This window comes from Loxodonta africana, chromosome 18 (assembly GCF_030014295.1).
Source record: "Loxodonta africana isolate mLoxAfr1 chromosome 18, mLoxAfr1.hap2, whole genome shotgun sequence".
Classification (NCBI taxonomy): domain Eukaryota; kingdom Metazoa; phylum Chordata; class Mammalia; order Proboscidea; family Elephantidae; genus Loxodonta; species Loxodonta africana.
The window spans coordinates 42,252,498-42,270,699 of NC_087359.1; the positions used below are offsets into that span (position 1 = coordinate 42,252,498).

At 37.4% G+C, this 18,202-nt stretch overlaps 1 non-coding gene across 1 annotated transcript; it reads right to left on the minus strand.

Annotated features, from left to right (window-relative positions):
- Nucleotides 1–17,211: 17,211 nt before the first annotated feature.
- Nucleotides 17,212–17,313, minus strand: LOC111751815 (U6 spliceosomal RNA). The gene has a single exon (XR_002786896.1). It is a non-coding gene; the product is annotated as a U6 spliceosomal RNA (small nuclear RNA).
- Between the last annotated feature and the right edge of the window lie 889 nt (nucleotides 17,314–18,202).

The window sequence follows — 18,202 nt, forward strand, 5'->3', positions numbered from 1 at the left end:
GGTTTCTTTGTTTGGCTAGAAGAAAAAAAAAAATCAATTGGCCTCTGGCCTCCCAAACTGTTTCCTATTGAACCTGTTGCCTTCTAGTCGATTCTGACTCATAGCCACCTCACAGGTCACAGTAGAACTGCCCCACAGTGTTTCCAAAGAGCAGCTGGTGGATTCAAACTGATGACCCTTTGGTTAGCAGCCAAGATCTTAACCACTGTGTCACCAGGGCTCCCCCAAACTATTCAGTTGTTACTAAAATAAATTTTGATAAAGTTTTTATATGATAAAACTTAAAAGGTGCTAAAGACAAGTTTTGCAGTTATCGTAGTGCAAATAATATGAGTATACACTAAACATATTTCCAGTGACTATCAATCACTACTGTCCCCTGAAGCAAGTACTGGTCCCCACTTTACATTAGTCAATATTTAACTACTCATTCAATACGGTTTGATATTTGTCTCCACAGGAGTCAATAACTATTTAATATTTAAAAACGGAACAAAAGAAGATGAAGGGCCACATTATAAAAGACGGTTTTGCTTCTCAACTATTCACTTCCTATAAAATTATTGGCTGAATGTCATTTAACAATATTCACTGTAATTTTTTAAAATTTGATCTCATGATTTTTAACTATACAGCCATAAAACTATAAAAAATTGTTTAAAAAATACATATACATACACAGACAACTTTGTCAAACAATGTTTTTGGACTTTAGAAGTGGAAAATATGGCTGCTTTCTCTCAAAGTTTAAGTAGCTAGCTAACTAAAATCCCTTTGAATTATATTTTATTACTGTTCATTACTCAGGCTTAAATCAACATCAACAGGATTGCCAAACATTATAGTAAATAACTACAGGATTTCTATCCAGTAAAGCTTGATTATATAATTATGGTACCAAGAATTATTACTAAAAATCTAAAAAGTAGTAATGGTCACCTTTTTTTTCCTATAAATGCTTAATATAAATTTCCAAAATGATTCTCGAGCACAATTTTAAAATAAAGAGTCACAGAGGGCCATAGGAAACCCTAGGGGTATAGTGGTTAAGTGCTACAGCTGCTACAGAGGGTTGGCAGTTTGAATCTGCCAGGTGCGCCTTGGAAACTCTATGGAGCAGTTCTACTCTGTCCTGTAGGGTTGCTATGAGTCAGAATCGACTCGACAGCACTGGGTTTGGTTTTGGTTAGAGGGCCATAGAGGAGATCTGAAAATCTACATAGAACAAGTATGCTTTATTTCTTATAACTGGAATAATAAAGTGATTTAGAGAGGGGAAAAAAAAAATTAACCCAAAGTAGCACAGCTCATCAGTGAGGCTGTCGGCAACATCATTTCAGTTCCACTTTATACTCATCAGATCACAACCTGTGAGTATTTACTTCTGCCCTGGCATTGATTTTAGGCAGATTGGAATAAACTGGACAACAAAGGTGAGGAAACTCAAAATGCTTGCTTGGAAATATAAATGGTCATGGGTGACAATATTGTGTTTACAATATTCCATCCAATCTGAAAATCAGTAAGACGGCTGAGCCCCAAGAATCATGAATGCCTTGAGTAACTATGGGAATCTGGTAGGTCAGAGAACTAATACTCTGCCATCCCTGGGATCATCACTCAACAAATTCTTTTCCAGTTTCATAACTTGGATGGTGATTGATTTTTCTAATGTTATAATTTCTTATCCAATCCCTTGTTGTGTTTGTCTATCTTGGATAGCCCCCCACACGGCTTATCGGGAATCCTAAAAGTAAGAATTTCCCTGCCATTGAATATATCTTTTCAGGCTTCCAAAAGATCATCCTCTTCTATTTCATTTTCCTACTTTGAAAAACATAGAATAAGCTCCCAAGAGCATAAGAGAAGTCTACCAGATTTAGGTCAGGCACCTTCCTTGCTGACTAAGCTGGTGTTCAGGTTAATACCCACAATGTTTAAGGGCATGCCTGGCTCATTAACCATACGCCAAATGAATGAATATAAAACACTCATCATTATCTCACTTCTAAATGAAGATGGGTTCCTTTCCAGGATACTTCCCTAAGCCCCAGACTTTGGAGCATTAGCTAAGCTTATTTGAGTGTTCTGGGTCTAACCATCAGCCCATCTATCTTCATTCCTTTCAATGGGAGTTCAAGATATTGATAAAAATTGAATTCTCCATATCTGCCTTGTTATTGCCGAGTTCCAAATGTGAGTATGAAGATGAGTTCATAACCATTTTGTTGGATATATAAAGAATGTTTGAAAGGAAGTGAAAGGATGTCTGAACAGGAAAAAAGGACTCAGTGACAACACAGTATCTTTTTGAGTTGGTGTTTAAAGACGTATCTTCTATGTAAGAAACAGAAACTTATTCTCTCTCAAGGGTTCAGATGTACAGAACCAAGACTGATAATCTTAGATGTAAGCTTCAAGGATATAGATTTTTGGTAAATTTAATAAATTCCTAATAGGTTAAAGCTCTCTCAAGAGTGTAGGGGAAACTCTTATAGGGGAAAACAAAAAAAAACCATGGTGGCAGCATAGCTTTTTACAAAATTCCCTCATAAAACAAAGGAAATAAAATACTGAAAAAAAATGAATGATATTTTCAACAAAATTAGGTAAAAAAGAACTCCCAAGGAGTCTTAGAACATGGGTAGATTTGGCTAAAACACCCATCAGCCACAGGTCCTGCACAATACCAGAAGCTGCGTAGTGTCAGGGTCAAAGGTAAAGAGAGATAAGGAAGGGAAGGTACTCTGACTCAACAAACATTCATCCCCATACGAGAGAACCACATGCAGAGTGGTAACCTGGGAAGACAAATTTGAGAACAGCCAGCAGAAAACACAGGTTGCAGAATAGGTGTAAAATGACAAAGGGGACGCACTGGACAAATATGGGACGGTCAAAACGTTAAAATGAACAAAGAGTGCAAATGATTAAATACAGGAAAGCCAGGAGCTCATTATAGACCTCCTTCCCGTAAGGAGGAAAAGGAGGAGACAGAGGGGACAAAAAATGAGAGTGTGAGAGAGAGAGCAAGAAAGAGAGAGAATGGAACAAAGAATCACTCATCGGACACCATTGAAAGTTGCTAGGACAACAGCTCATTACTGTGGAAATGTATGATTAATGGAAATTAGCATTTATTCTGTTCCTCTGGTATATGTTTCTGGGTTACCAAATAGGTCTAGTGAATAAGGAAAGTTCTTATTAAAAAAAAAAAAAATTAGCTAATAAATGCACAAGGAAATATAGAATTACTGCATTAGAAGATCGCAGTTTTATAACCCTTAATTAAATAGATGGTGTGCTGAGTTGCATTATGTCAACATGGCTAAGACTAAGAACTATGCCTACTAGAATTACCTTCCATGTATGGGCTTCCACATTAGAGTCAAGTAAAAAACTAATTAGCACAAAATTTATAAGGCAAATGTGAAGCGTAATTACTAATTTCAAAGGGCCATTGTGGTCAGACCTGGTGAGAGACATGCAAAGCCTGGCAGACCATACATACCTTCAGCCTCTTCAGCTTTGCATGGAGCTAGCTCATCTTCCTAACTTTGACCCTGCTGATCAAAAACTAAAAGCTGTTGCCATCGAGTTGAGTCGATTCCGACTCATAGCGACCATATAGGACTGAGTAGAACTGCCCCATAGGGCTTCCAAGGAGTGGCTGCTGGATTCAAACTGCCGACCTTCTGGTTAACAGCCATAGCTCTGAACGACTGTGCCACCACTACACCACCGGGGCTCCCTGCTGATCAACAGTGATGCCAAAAGATGTTGGGCTACAGATCCATAGAGGTGGCAACAGAGAGTCTGTTTAACAGAGACTCCACAGACCTCTCCCTAACCTCCACTTGTTATCCAATTTCAGCGGTTTGTCTGATATCCCTGCTAGAACATTCCAGAAAGATTAGTTACCGACAGCTTCTCTAATCCTGATACTACTTTCCAGAATTTCACCTTTCCAGCTCCTCTATCATTTGTAAGTGAAATTCCTATAGTAAATCATTTAATACCAAATAAGTATAGTCAATTTTCTTGACTGAATTTTGATTGATCCAGATGGTAAAACCAATATGTAATGAGGCAAATGAAAAATTTACAATGAAGTGATCAGTCTAAATCTGAACCTCTGCTCACTTTTACATCAAGAAAAGGGAGATAATCAGACATTATGAACTTCCTGATGTGAGACAGTATGAGGTACACAGACTACCTATTTGGGTGGAAGGAAAAAAAAATGAACCTAATTCTAATCAAGTCTTCTAACTTCCTATTTTTAGGAGATACAGGGAATAGTTAAGCAAGTTGAGCAATACCACAACGAATCAATAGGCCAACTCTAGAATAGGGGACATTCTATAAGACAACGGTAAATTATTTTCAGCAAGTCAATGGCATGACCACACACCCAATTTTTTTTTTTTTTAATTAAAAAGAGGGGGCACTGGTTTAGATTAAAAGAGACCTAAAGAGACTTAAGACACACTAAACCAAAAATAATGATAGAACATGTTTGGGTCCTGATTCAAATAAACCAGTTAACAAAGGCATTTTTAGGTAGTCAGAGAGATTTAAATATGAACAATTAGATGATTTTAAGAAACTGTTATTTTGTTATATAATGTCATGGTGGTTATTTAAAGAAATATTATAATGTACATGGTTCTAGATGTATAATAAAATATTTAAAGACGAAGTGACATGAAGTCCAAGATTTCCTGTAAAATGCTTAAGCAAAAACAAGGGCAAAGGATTACGGGATATAATCAATGGTAAATGTGGATGGTTGCTGAAGCTAGGTGAAATGTACATAGGCATCTATTTTAATCTTTTATTTTGTGTATGTTTGTAATTTTTTTTTTAATAAAAAAAGTGAAAAAAAATGAAAGGGCCATCCTATGAGGTACTGAGTTTCCTATCATTAGAATTTTAATTGCATTATCTAGAGATTCTGGTCTACGTATTTTAAATTTAGTATTAAAATCTTGGGCACTGAAAACAGTCTGAGTCTGAATCATAACCCATCCCTTCAACCTCACTCTCTATTGCAACATGCACTCTTACTAGCTATGTGATCTTAAACGAAATCATTTAACCCTCTTAAGCCTCAGAAGGATCAACTGCAAATAATATCTGAATAATATCTACATCAAAGGGATGGTCAAGCATAAATGATATTATAAATTTAAAGAGCTCAAGTAGAGTGCCAATTAATGATAATCAAGCAATAAATGTCATCTCCTATTCATATTAAATTAATATGTTAACATATTAGTATTAATTAGATGGACAAGAGCACCTGTACTTTTAAACTGTGCTCTGGAATGTACCAAACTGCCGGTAAAAGGGTGGAATGACCTAAACCATGAAATGGCAAGGGTGTTCTAGAAGCAAACCATTCCAACCCTTACTGGCCACTCTTTCCTTTTTGATGCCCTCTGAGTCTTCAGATTTGGGTACCTGATTTTTTCGTTCCTTCAGAGTCTGACTTACAAAATGGTTTCCTGCACCATAGCTCAGCCTGACTCAGTCGACCCTTGTATTGATTTGACTTTTCTGACTGTGATTCAGGATTTTCTCCCATCAAACATCTCACATTTCATTCAGGGTTTCATATGGTTCCTGCCACAACCCCCTTTTAGACTTCAGTTCTAGAGAATTAAGTTCCAGAAAAAAATAGGTTGTTGAAGTAGATGAACTTTTAAGTCCCTTCCAATCAAATGTGCAGTTGGATTATATCCTCGAGTCTATCCTTCAGAGAATATCATTACATCAGAGGGGTCTAGAGTAGCCTGACAGAAATATAATGCAAGCCACATATGCAATTTTTGATTTTCTAGAAAGCACATTTAAAAAAAGCAGATAGAATTAAATTTAGTAATAGATTTTATATAACCCAATATATTATCATTTTGACATGTAATCAATATTAAAAAATGAGATCTTTTACATTTCTTTTTCATACTTAGTCTTTGAAATCTAGTGTGTATTATGCACTCACAACACACCCCAATCTAGACTGGCCACATTCCACATGTGGCTAGTGGCTAACTCTAGAGAATAGCGGATTAACCCATATTGTTTAAATGAACAGTCTAGCACCTGAATATAAATAAACAAATGCTAATGTGACAAATGGATCCTACCTTGTTATATCATGGAAAAATAACAACTATAAAACTGTGTGCAGCTTGGAAAGGATCCTTTCTTAGATGCTTGAGTTCAACTACGAAAAGAAAAAACAATCATGAGTTTATTGAATGATTCGTATAATAAGGGCAGTATGGGCATATTCCATTTAATACTTATCGCAAGTGCAAGGTGCAGTTACTGTCGGACCCCATTTTATAGATGCGGGAACTGAGGGTTAAGGAGATTCTGTAATTTGCTGAGGTCACAACACTGGCAAGATCTGAAGGAGCTGGAATTCTAACCTCATGTCTGATTACTGCTAATTCCCAAAAAGCTTATTTGGTAACAAGAGAAAAAAAAACATTTAGACGAGGTACATTTAGGGGAATAGTGGATAAGGCGTATTAATAATAGATACTGAGTGAGTGATAAAGGAAGAGACGGGATAAGAGACTAAAGGATTTTCTTGTGGCATTTTGAGATTTCCATCCTTACAGTAGATTTTTTTCATCTAGAATTTTTCAGTCTATGTTTATATGTGCTTGAGCACCTATAATTATGGAATTTACTCTATCTTAGTTAAATTTAGGATGGCTTAATGGGTGGTTCTCTCTAAAGCCTATTACTGTATACTGAAGGTCATCACAATATTAACAGCTTCTTTGAAAGGAAACAGTCTAAGATTAGTAATAAGCACCATGTTTTATGCATATTTCATGGCAGTCACTTAAAATTTATAATGCATGTTGCTAAAACATTTATTCAATATTGATAGCTTACTTTATGCCACTTCTAGTTGGTATTACAAATATATTAAATGGCTAAAATGTATACACCATTTCTATCAACATTCACTTAACATTTTCTAAAACACTTGCAGAATAATAATAATAACTACCCTGGGTTTGAAATCATTTATAACATCCCCTGTAATACCCCTGTTGATTGATCAAATGCAATATGTTAATACAGCAAACTTATCATACAACATATTCTGAGAAGGAAAGAAAAAAAAAAAAAGGGTAAGGCAACAGTCTGCTCTGCAAATTAAAAATATTGATTTCAGATTGGACATGATTTCAATCTTATGGTACCCACTTGGTGAACCAGGGACCAGTTATCCAGTGAGTGAAACCTGGCTTGTTTTATCCAAGTCCTCGAGTCTTCTTCCCACCTACTATTTTGATGGCTACAGTTTTGTCATATAGATAATTAAAGTGACATTCAGTTTGTCCCAAACAGTAGATGCTTGTGTAAGAGCTAATGATGGACAAAGATGAAACAAATGGTTTAGGAGTAGTTATTAAATTACCAGAACACATTCCCAGGAGACCAATTACAAGCAACAAAATGACTAGGTGCTTGTGATACTGGCAAGAGGTGGGAGTATACATTTTAAAAAATAAATAGCTAACATGCTTAGAGCTCTGTGCTTATATTTATGATAACCTGCTAATATGAAGAAGAATGTTTTGGAGGCCCTAAAACCAAACCAAACCCGTTTCCATCAAGTCGATTCTGACTCATAGCAACCCTACAGGACGGAGTAGAACTGCCCCCTAGGGTTTTCGAGGAATGGCCGGTGGATTCAAACTGCCTACCTTTTGGTCAGCAGCCTGAGGCAGGACTTATCAAATGTTATAATGGAGTGAGAAATGGTAGAGCATAAATAAGATGCATTCCAAAGATGTACTTGATGTACACACATATTACAACCCAGGTACTAGGCTCTTTCATAAAGAGACATGAAAATATTGCTTTGGAAGTACAAATCGATTTCAGTTAGGTGGATCAGGAAAATAAGGTAGATCTCCTCCCCCTTTGTCTTAACAATGCTCATTGCTCTTTATAATGTTGGTGACAATGACAGAAATGAGAAAGTAAAGAACATGGGCTACTCATGTCCTAGGGGAGCCTACCTGTGCTGGGCATATTTAGATTTCCATGTCAAATATGTTGGCATTTTATTTATCACGATTCTACCCAAACTCTAATCCACTCTAGATTAATTGCTCCCAAACTGTATTTTCAATGTTGGAGCTGTGGTGAAATAATTAACTATGTGATCATTTATCAAATCATGCTTTAACGCCAAAGGGACATTAGGAGCCATGAGCATTTATCTATGTCCTAATTGTAACTGAGCAGCAGTGCCCATTTATTATTATTTTCTAAACAGCACTTATACACCTGGAATCTACAAAAGTGTTCATTTTAATGCTTTTGGATTAGGTTCAGGCTGGCATCAAAAGCCCAAAGATTACAGAGAATCCCATGATAACCACCTTTGTGATCAAAGGTGAGGGGGATCTGGAGCGTCAACCTGCCATAGATACAATATGTTTTCTCAACCTTGGCAATATTAACACTTTGGTTTGGCTAATTCTTTGTTGTGGGAGTTCTTTTTGTGAGCTGTAGGATATTTAGCAGCAGCCCCTCACAGCTGTGATGACCAAAAATAATCCCCTAGTAGTGATGACCAGAAATCTCTCCAGACATTGCCCCAGGTGAGAACCACCAATATAGGGTAACACTAAGACACAACGGCACTTGAAATACATGGTGGTCACTACTATGTATTTACCCCTAATTATTAAATTTCCAAAGCAAGCAGTTGCAAAAAAATTATAGAAGCATCCCTAAAGTAATATTAATGAGAACTAAACCACGAATATATGGTGATATTTCTTGGCTTCTGCCCATCAGTAAAGGTGTTCCATTAACCCTGATTTCTATCCATTCTCCTGAATCACTGCCCCAATTAACTCCATTATCTTGTTAGAGTAAATAAGAGCACATATGTCCTCATCCATCAACTCTTTGTTAACAAAACACATTCTGCTTCTCTATGTCCAAATAGATTTCTACAAAGCCTAAATCCAGATTGGGCTACAGCTTCTATCCACTCTAATTCCCCACTTACAGCCTGGTAAGCACTAACTTGTTTTCCCTTTAACTAGCAGAAATAATAGAGGGGTAAAATTTGAGAACTTGCACATATCTAGATTCTGTCCTAGGGACACTATGACTATTAACTCAGAATAAAAGCTGTAAAATCTAAATTGCCTTCGCTGCAAGTGGGGAAAAAAAAATTAAACCTGGTAAAATAAGAAAGAATCCATTGGACAACAGAGTAGGGCCAGAGAGGAGAAGGGTGAGTCACCTTATTTAAAAATTAACTCAGTCCATTTGATTCCTACCAAAAAGGGGGTGGGGGCTAAAAGGGAAGAAAAAAGTGATGGGCAATGTGACAAAATTGGGAGAGCCTAGTTTTCAAACCCTAACTCAACTGATTTTTAGCTGAGCTTCCAGCTAAGTTACTCAAACCCTCTGGGTCTCAATTTCTGCAGCAGGGGATGCTATCACCTACTTTAAGATTTAACTTAAGGACTAAAATAATAGTAATAGCTGACATTTATCAGTAACTTTTCTGTGCAACATATCTTAATGTTCTTTATGTATTATCTCCATTAATAATAATGACGGCCAATGGGGTAGATGTTATTTCTGCTTTACATAAAAGAAACAGAAGCAAGGAAAGGTTACAAATCGTAAGCAATGAAACTGAAATTTAAATTTAGTCAATATGATTCCAGAAAAGTAATTTTTTTAAACATTATAATTTCATAAAGGACCTTAAAAAAGTCTTACATTAAGTTTTCAGCAATAAAAAGTTCTCTGCCTTCAACTAATACGTGAAGAAAGAGAAATGTTAATCAACTTACCTAATCACATGGAAACACTCAGAGATAAAGGCAGTGGAAGAGTCCACGCCTGCTAATAAACATATAAACCCAATTCGTCATCTCTCTCTTCCCCCTAGAGGTACCCAGTATCTGGCTATTCCCTCTTGTGTCCATCTCCTTTGGGCACTGTCTTAGTTCAGATCTCCAGAAGTTTTTGCTTAATTCCAGTCAAGTCTGCATATTGCTGCTACGGATTCCTGAAACAGAAGTTGGATCATGGAGATACCTTGCTTAAATGTCCTTCAAAGATTTCCTATGGCTTCTGGGATAAATCACGGGTCTTCGCATTCATTTAGCAGTATCTAGTTATTCTGAATATTTGCCAGCAGTTTCACACTCAGGTGTACAACCTAGAGAAACTGTTACACATCTCTATAAGAAGACATTTACAATGTACTATTTTTTTACAGTAAAAACGATAAACAATCTAAATATCATTTATAGAGCAATGACTAGAAAAATTGTGGTATCTTCAAATAACTGAGTATTGTATATTTTCAGTGAATAAGCTTGCATTCGCATAAGGATACAAACTATTCTAAAAAAAAATAGAGCAACAATAGCAACAAAGAAAAAAATGGTATCCTTGAATATCATCTACAAATATCCAAGAAAATAGTATATATTGTTCAGGCTTATATAATTTTAGAGCAAAACAAGGGAGAAAGAAGTGCCATAAGAATTGTACACACAGGGGATTTAACTATATTTGTAATTTGATTTTTAAACTGGGTGGGAGGTACATTGTGTTTATTATACTATATTTTATACCTATTTGCATGCTTAAAATAGTCCATAAAAATGTAAGCCATTTCTAGAAAAAATAAAATAAACCTGACAAAAAAGGTTGCCATGAGTTAATCCTAGCATACCTTTCCAGTCCAGTCAGCCCTCCTTGTCAGCAAGTTCCACATCTCCGAATTCAACCAACTGCAGATTAAAAAAAAAAAAAAAAAAAGACTGTTTTTCTTGCCGTTATTCCCTAAACAATACACTATGATAATGCATATTTGCATAGCATTTAAATTATATTGAGTATTATAAGTAATCTAGAGATGATTTAAAGTATACAGAATATAACCTCAAAACTCACTGCTGTCGAGTTGATTTTGACTCAGAGCGACCCTATAAAACAGAGTAGAACTACCCCATAGAATTTCCAAGGAGCACCCAGTGGATTTGAACTGCCAACCTTTTAGTCAGCAGCTATAGCACTTAACCACTACACCACCAGGGTTTCCACAGGAGGATGTAAGTTATATCCAAATACTATGCACCTAGGCTCAGTGCCTTAAAACAACAGCAATTAACCCTTCGCTCACACTACATATCCAGCGGAGATTGGCCAAGGGGCTCTGCTCATCAAAGCCACTCAAGAACTCTGGTTGATGGAGGCTACAGTCCTACCTGTACTTTTAGAATCACTGTGGCAAGCAGAAGGGGACATGGTAGGTCATGGCCTGGCTCTTAGAACTTTTACTGAGAAGTGACCAAAACCACTTCCATTCACATTTCATTGACTGAAGCAAATCACAAGGTCTCTGCTAATTTCAAAGGGAAGGGGAAAGTACAAACTCTACATGTGGCTAAAATGTTAGAACTGAAATATGTGAAGACTGTGCATGGTCCTAAAGATAACTACTATGGCATTTTTCTACACTGTATTATAATGAATTATTTACTCTTCCAGTGCAAAAATCTTCCCTCAATCATCTTCATGTGCCTATCATCTCATGTAGACGCAAGTACAGAAGAATATTGGTTGCTGGGATAAGTGGACAGATCCTCACCAAAATATCCTATTTCTAGGTGCGTAGTCCAGATTTTTTTTTTTTTTTTAGTCCAGAAGGAGGAAACCCTGGTGGCGTAGGGGTTAATTACTACAGCTGCTAACCAAAAGGTCGGCAGTTCAAATCCACCAGGTGCTCATTGGAAACTCTATGGGGCAGTTCTACTCTGTCCTATGGGGTCGCTATGAGTCGGAATCGACTCGACAGCAACGGGTTTGGTTTGGTTTCAGTCCAGAAGGAAAGCCCTGGTGGCGCAGCGATTAAGAGCTCAGCTGCTAACCAAGGGGTTGGCACTTCGAGCTCACTGGCCACTCCTTGGAAACCCCATAGGGCAGTTCCACTCTGTTCTATAAGGTTACTATGAGTTGGAATCCATTCCACAGCAACAGGTTTTGATTTAGTCCAGAAGGTAATATTTGTGGGTACACATTAGCATTTGATTATTGGCTAATTTTCTGACCATATTCTACTTGATTGACCTCAAGGATATCAATCTGTAAATTTTCAGAGCAGATCACATTCAGTTCAGTCTTCCTACAAAGGATGGGGAACCTCGGCCCAACTTACTTTTACGTACCTGCCAGATACTTGTGGAAAGTGATAAATCAGGTCAGTCTGTTGGAGAGGTTTGTTTTTGATTTAAGGGTAGGAGAGCCAGTTTCTTCAGTTTTCTTAGAAGATATTTCCACAGTAAGAATCAGTACTTCTGAAGGTTTTCTAAGTTCCATGTTGGTCTTCTCAAATCCTAAGGATCTACTGTCCTTGAAAACAGCTTATCTATTCATCGTTAAAACAGTAATGTTGATAAAAATCTAATTTTTCCTAACACTATGTTTAAAACTTTATTTGATATATTTCTTTCTTTTAACAAGTAAAATCCTCCAATGATCACCCTTCTCACTATTAATGAAAGAAAGTCCTTAACACACAGGGTTCTGTATCATCTTGCTCCTGGTTACTTCTCCCATTTTCTCTGCCATTCTCCCTGCCCTCACTCTACTTTGTTTTCCATTCAGTGCAGCTTTTATCCTTTTGTCTCAGGGTCTTTGCACCTATGCTTCCTCAACCTAGGATACTCTCCAGCCAGGTATCAAATGATCTGCTTCCTCCTCTCTTGCCATCTTCCTATAATTCTCTGCTCAAAAGTCGCATTACTGGAGGGAACTTCTCAGACCACAGTTTCTAAAATACATACATACTTACATATATATATAATTTTTGTGTCCTCACTAAAATATAATGGTCATAGAAGGCAGGGGTCTTTGCATTTTGTTTTTGTTAACCAGCACCAACAGGAACACCAAGGACATCAAAATTGTTCAGAAACTATTTGTTGAGTAAATGAGTGGCTGAATAAATTCTTATAGAGTAGATGGAATGGACTCCATTCTCAAAGAGTTGCTGGGGTCCTTTGTACTGATATTTCTTGCATTATGTCACTGACATCAAGGACTGAAGTTACAAGTATAGCAGGGATATAATATCTTCGCCAGTCCTACCCTAATCAGGAGTCCCTCCTGTTCACAGGAAATCAAAAGGGCTCTTTTCCAATTCTTGCTTCTTTCCTTCTCATTCACTTCTGTGATTATCTGGCCAATGTGATTTAATTCACCTTCTCAGCAGTGTTTCTTCATTCTGAGTTTTTTCTATAGTATGGACATGGGTAGTGGCCTAGAATGTTGTCCTCAGCCTTATGAGATAGCTTACGACCCACAGGCTTAATCAATTCTTTTGAAACTCTGAAGGTACCTGGTGGATCAGGCTTTGGTTTTGCTTAAAAACTCTGTCAAGCAAACAAGGGTGATTTATCAGACAGCAAAAAAAAAAAAAGAAAAAAAACGAAACGGAAATTCACAAAGACAAGAGCTGTAGCTGGTGTCGGTTTCTGGACAGCTCATTGCATTTTAAAGTGACAGACAGGAATATGTTGTTGTTAGGTGCCACTGAGTCAGTTCCAACTTATAGAGACCCTATGTACAACAAAACAAAATACTGACTGGTCCTGCCATCCTCACAATCATTATGTTTGAGTCCATTGTTGCAGCCACTGTCAACCCATCTCATTGAGGGTCTTCCTCTTTTTTTGCAGACCCTCTATTTACCAAGCACGATGTCCTTCTCCAGGGACTAGTCCCTCCTGATAACATGTCCAAAGTAAGTGAGGGAATTCTTGCCATCCTCACTTCCAAGAAACATTCTGGCTATACTTCTTCCAAGACAGATTCGTTTGTTCTTTTGGCAGTCCATGGTATATTCAATATTCTTTGCTAACATAATTCAAAGGTGTCAATTCTTCTTCAGTCTTCCTTATTCACTGTCTAGTTTTTGAATGCATATGAGGCAACCGAAAACACCAGGCTTGGGTCAGGCACATCTTAGTCCTCAAAGTGCTATCTTTACTTTTGAACACTTTAAAGAGGTCTTATGCAGCAGATTTGCCCAATGCAATGCATCATTTGACTTCTTAACTGTTGGTTCTATGGGCACTGATTGTGGATCCAAGTAACATGAAATCCTGGACAACTTCAGTCTTTTCTCCATTTATCATGGTGTTGCTTATTGGTCCAGTCCTGAAGATTTTTCTTTTCTTTATGTTGAGATGTAATCCATACTGAAGGTTGTAGTCTTTGAACTTCATCAGTAAGTGCTTCAAGTCCTCTTCACTTTCAGCAAGCGAGGTTGTGATATCTGCATACCACAGGGTGTTAACGAGTCTTCCTCCAATCTTGATGCTGTGTTCTTCTTCAAATAGTCTAGCTTCAAATTATTTGCTTGGCATACAGGATCACAGCAACACGCAAGTCACCACACTACAACAAACTGACAGGTGCTTGGTGCACAGGAATTCAGCAAAATGGAACGTCAGAGTTTTGGAGAGGGCCACCGGGTCTTGAGTTGTGGAGCTTTTAATCTGCTTGACTGGGGAAGCACCAGCTCTAATCCACCCAACATGATCAGTAGCTTGGATACAAACCCAGTGGTTACAGCAGCAGGAAGTACAGCACAGCAGCCTCCAGCCCTCAGTTGGAGTATCAATCCCTTCCCTGGCTAGATCACTGTCTAGAATGTGCAGTTGTGAGGATATGATGTCACTTCCAGTTCTGCTCTGCTGCCTCAGCATTCTACCAGGATTGACTGCCTTAAGCACACTTAGCTCTAGCTGGTTTCCCTTGAGCAGGTCTCATTGCCTAAAATGTTCTGCTCCGCAGGAGGCCAACCCACCCCCTGGGAGACCAGACTGCAGGGCTCAGTCTTGGCAATTTAAACTTTGTATCTTTTTATCTTACTATGTTTAGTCACTTTTCTTTCTTCTTTTCTCTCATCAGTTTAATTAGTTGGGAGTAATTAGGAGTTTCATCTTCCTATTAATATTGACAAAGATTCCATAATGGCATCTCATTATAAATCATGCATTGTTGATCCAGTGCTCTGTTATCTCGCAGTCTTCTAGACATGCCGGTATTACCTTCTCCCTGTTTTTAATTCTATGGTCTCTGGATCTTTTTGTTTTTATTTAACACATACAAAGTTCACAATGTGTGAAGCACTCTTTTAAGTGCTTTCCAGATATTTACTCATTTATCTCCGATAACGGTTCTATGGTATACCGTATTTTTATGCAAATAACATGCGCCTTTTATGTTTGTTTGCCAACCCTGCCCTCCCACCCTGGAGGTATTTTCATAAGTGTGCTATGCTCGGAAACCCTGGTGGTATAGTGGTTAAGTGCTACGGCTGTTAACCAAACAGTTGGCAGTTCGAATCCACCAGACGCTCCTTGGAAACTCTATGGGGTAGTTCTATTCTGTCCTATAGGGTCGCTAGGAGTCGGAATCGACTTGACAGCACTGGGTTTTGTTTTTGTTTTTTTTTTTTGGTGGTATGCTCATTTTTTACAGCAGCACGTTAAAAAAACTGTAATAGCAGCGCTTATGAATATACTTCCTGAGGGGAGGGCAGGGTTGGCAAAAAAACATAGAAGGCGCACAATATTTTTATAAAAATAACGGTAAGTGCTATCATCACTCTTATTTTACAAATTAGAAAACTGAGACACAGGGAGCTGGAGCAACTTCCCAAGGCTCTGCAACTAACATGTCTATCAATTGAGCTTATTAGTTCTAGCCCTAGTCTCTTGCCTACTACATTACTAAAAAAAAAAAAACTAGTGCTAGTATTTCGTTAATCAGTTACCTAAGAAAGTCCTGTATAAATCTGATTGTTAGCTGTTTTTTCCATTTTTCAAGAAGGGTGTATTTTCAACAAAGTCCACCATAGGAAATCATGATTCTTTCTTGTTTCTCCCAAATTTGGTGTTGTGAATTCACGTATGGGTTCCCAGATTCAGAAAATATATTTCATTTTCCCAAAGTGGTAAGACTGTGTTTCCCTTGATTTAGTTTTCAGATAAGTAACTTCAGAGATACATGAAGAGATGTTTGCTTCAACACCAGTATAAAGAGAAGATAAGATGCTGGAAAAAAATCTGCATGTAAATTTCTCAAAATTAATCCTTCCCTTATTTTTATATCAGTATAGAGTACTGATCACCAGGACCAGCAGGCCTAAAACTTGTTTCGAAGGAAGATGAAGATTTTACTAGCATAAAAAAAAAAAAGCATAGTGAAGTCATATTATTATTTTTTTTTAATTGTGCTTTAGGTGAAAGTTTACAGCTCAAGTTAATTTCTCATGTAAAAATTCATACACATATTGTTATGTGATCCTAGTTGCAATCCTTGTAATGTGACAGCACACTCCCCCTTTCCACCCTGGGTTTCCTGTATCCTTTCAATCAGCTCCTGTCCCTTTTTGCCTTCTCATCCTATCTCCAGACAGGAGCTGCCCATTTAGTCTCGTTTTTTTTTTTTTTTACCTACTCGAACTAAGAAGCACACACTTCACGAGTATTATTTTATGTTTTAAAAAAAAAAATAGTACGGTCTAATCTTTGAAAAGTTGGCTTTGGGAATGGTTTTAGTTCTGATTTAACAGAGTCCAGGGGCCATGTCTTCTAGGGTTCCTCTAATCTCAGTCAGACCATTAAGGCTGGTCTTTTTATGTGAATCTGGGTCCTGTACTACAGTTTTCTCCTGCTCCATCAGGGACTTTCTTTTCTATTCCCTGTCAGGACAGTCATTGGTGGTAGCCAGGCACCATCTAGTTCTGGTCTTAGGGTGATGGAGTCTCTGGTTTATGTGGCCCTTTTGTCTCTTGTGCTAATATTTTCCTTGTGTCTCTGCTGTTCTTCGTGCTCCTTTGCTCCAGGTGAGTTGGGACCACTTGATGAATCTTAGATAGCCACTCTCTAGCTCTTAAGACCCTAGACATCACTCACCAAAGTGGGATGTAGAACATTTTCCTAATAAGCTTTGTTACGCCAATTGGCCTAGATGTCCCCCGAAACCATGGTCCCCAGGCCCCCGCCCCTGTTACTCTTTTCCTCAAAGTGTTTGGTTGTATTCAGGAAACTTCCTAACTTTTGGTTTAGTCCAGTTGTGCTGACTTCTCCTGTACTGTGTGTTGTCCTTCCCTTAAAAGATATGGACCGCATCACAAACCTGCATGTCATCCTTGTGCAGGGGCCATGCTAATATCTGTTTCGTTCCAATTTTAGTATTAAAAAAAACAATGCCATTGAGTCGAAGTCGATTCCGACTCATGTACTGCCAAAACGAGCACTATGAGTTTTTTAAAATGTGCTCTAGAATGTGGTATTTAGTTAGCATATTTGTCAAACTGTCATTAAAATTATATATTTAATATTAATATTTACTATCGTTATGCAGGATTTTTCAAGTATTAAACCCATTTAGCATTTCTAGAAAGGTAGAACTGTATGTATTAACTTTTAATTCATTCTTAATCTCTTTCCCAGCACTGAGTAAGCACCGGCATGTTTTGACTGGTAGACTATGGAAAGCATTATTTTCAAAGGTATTAATTCAGTCATCTAGTTTTTTTTTTTTTTAGTACACTGTTTTAACAGCTATGATAAGAAATTTAAATGTTCACCTCTTAACACTAATATTCTCTTGATTGGAGATTATCAAGTGTTTCTTTAATATTCATGTTTATAGTTTATGCAAAGTAACTTACAATAATATTAAAATAATGTTTGGATTTATATTATAATTTTAATGACTTCGACTTCTGAATATAAAATAATAAAATTGGCTTAAAAGATAAACATTGTATTTCCTAGTGATTTTTAAGGGGTATAGCACCTGTATCACAACAAAAATCTTATTTGACTCATTATATTGGATCAAAAAAGAAAAGATAACAGAGAAGATTCTGTTAGCATAGGAATCAGGCCAGGCATTTACATCGGCCACCCACTCTTTTTGTTTCAACCAACGATTCAGTACTTTAAATGGTTACCTCATTCAGTGCCAAAGTCTCTGATTCTCTACCAAGAATTAAGATGAGATATCTCTATAGCTCTGTGATCCACAGCCCAGAATCTCTACAATCACCTAGATGGTTATATTGCAAACATCTAAAAGTACTCAAAACAAAATTCAT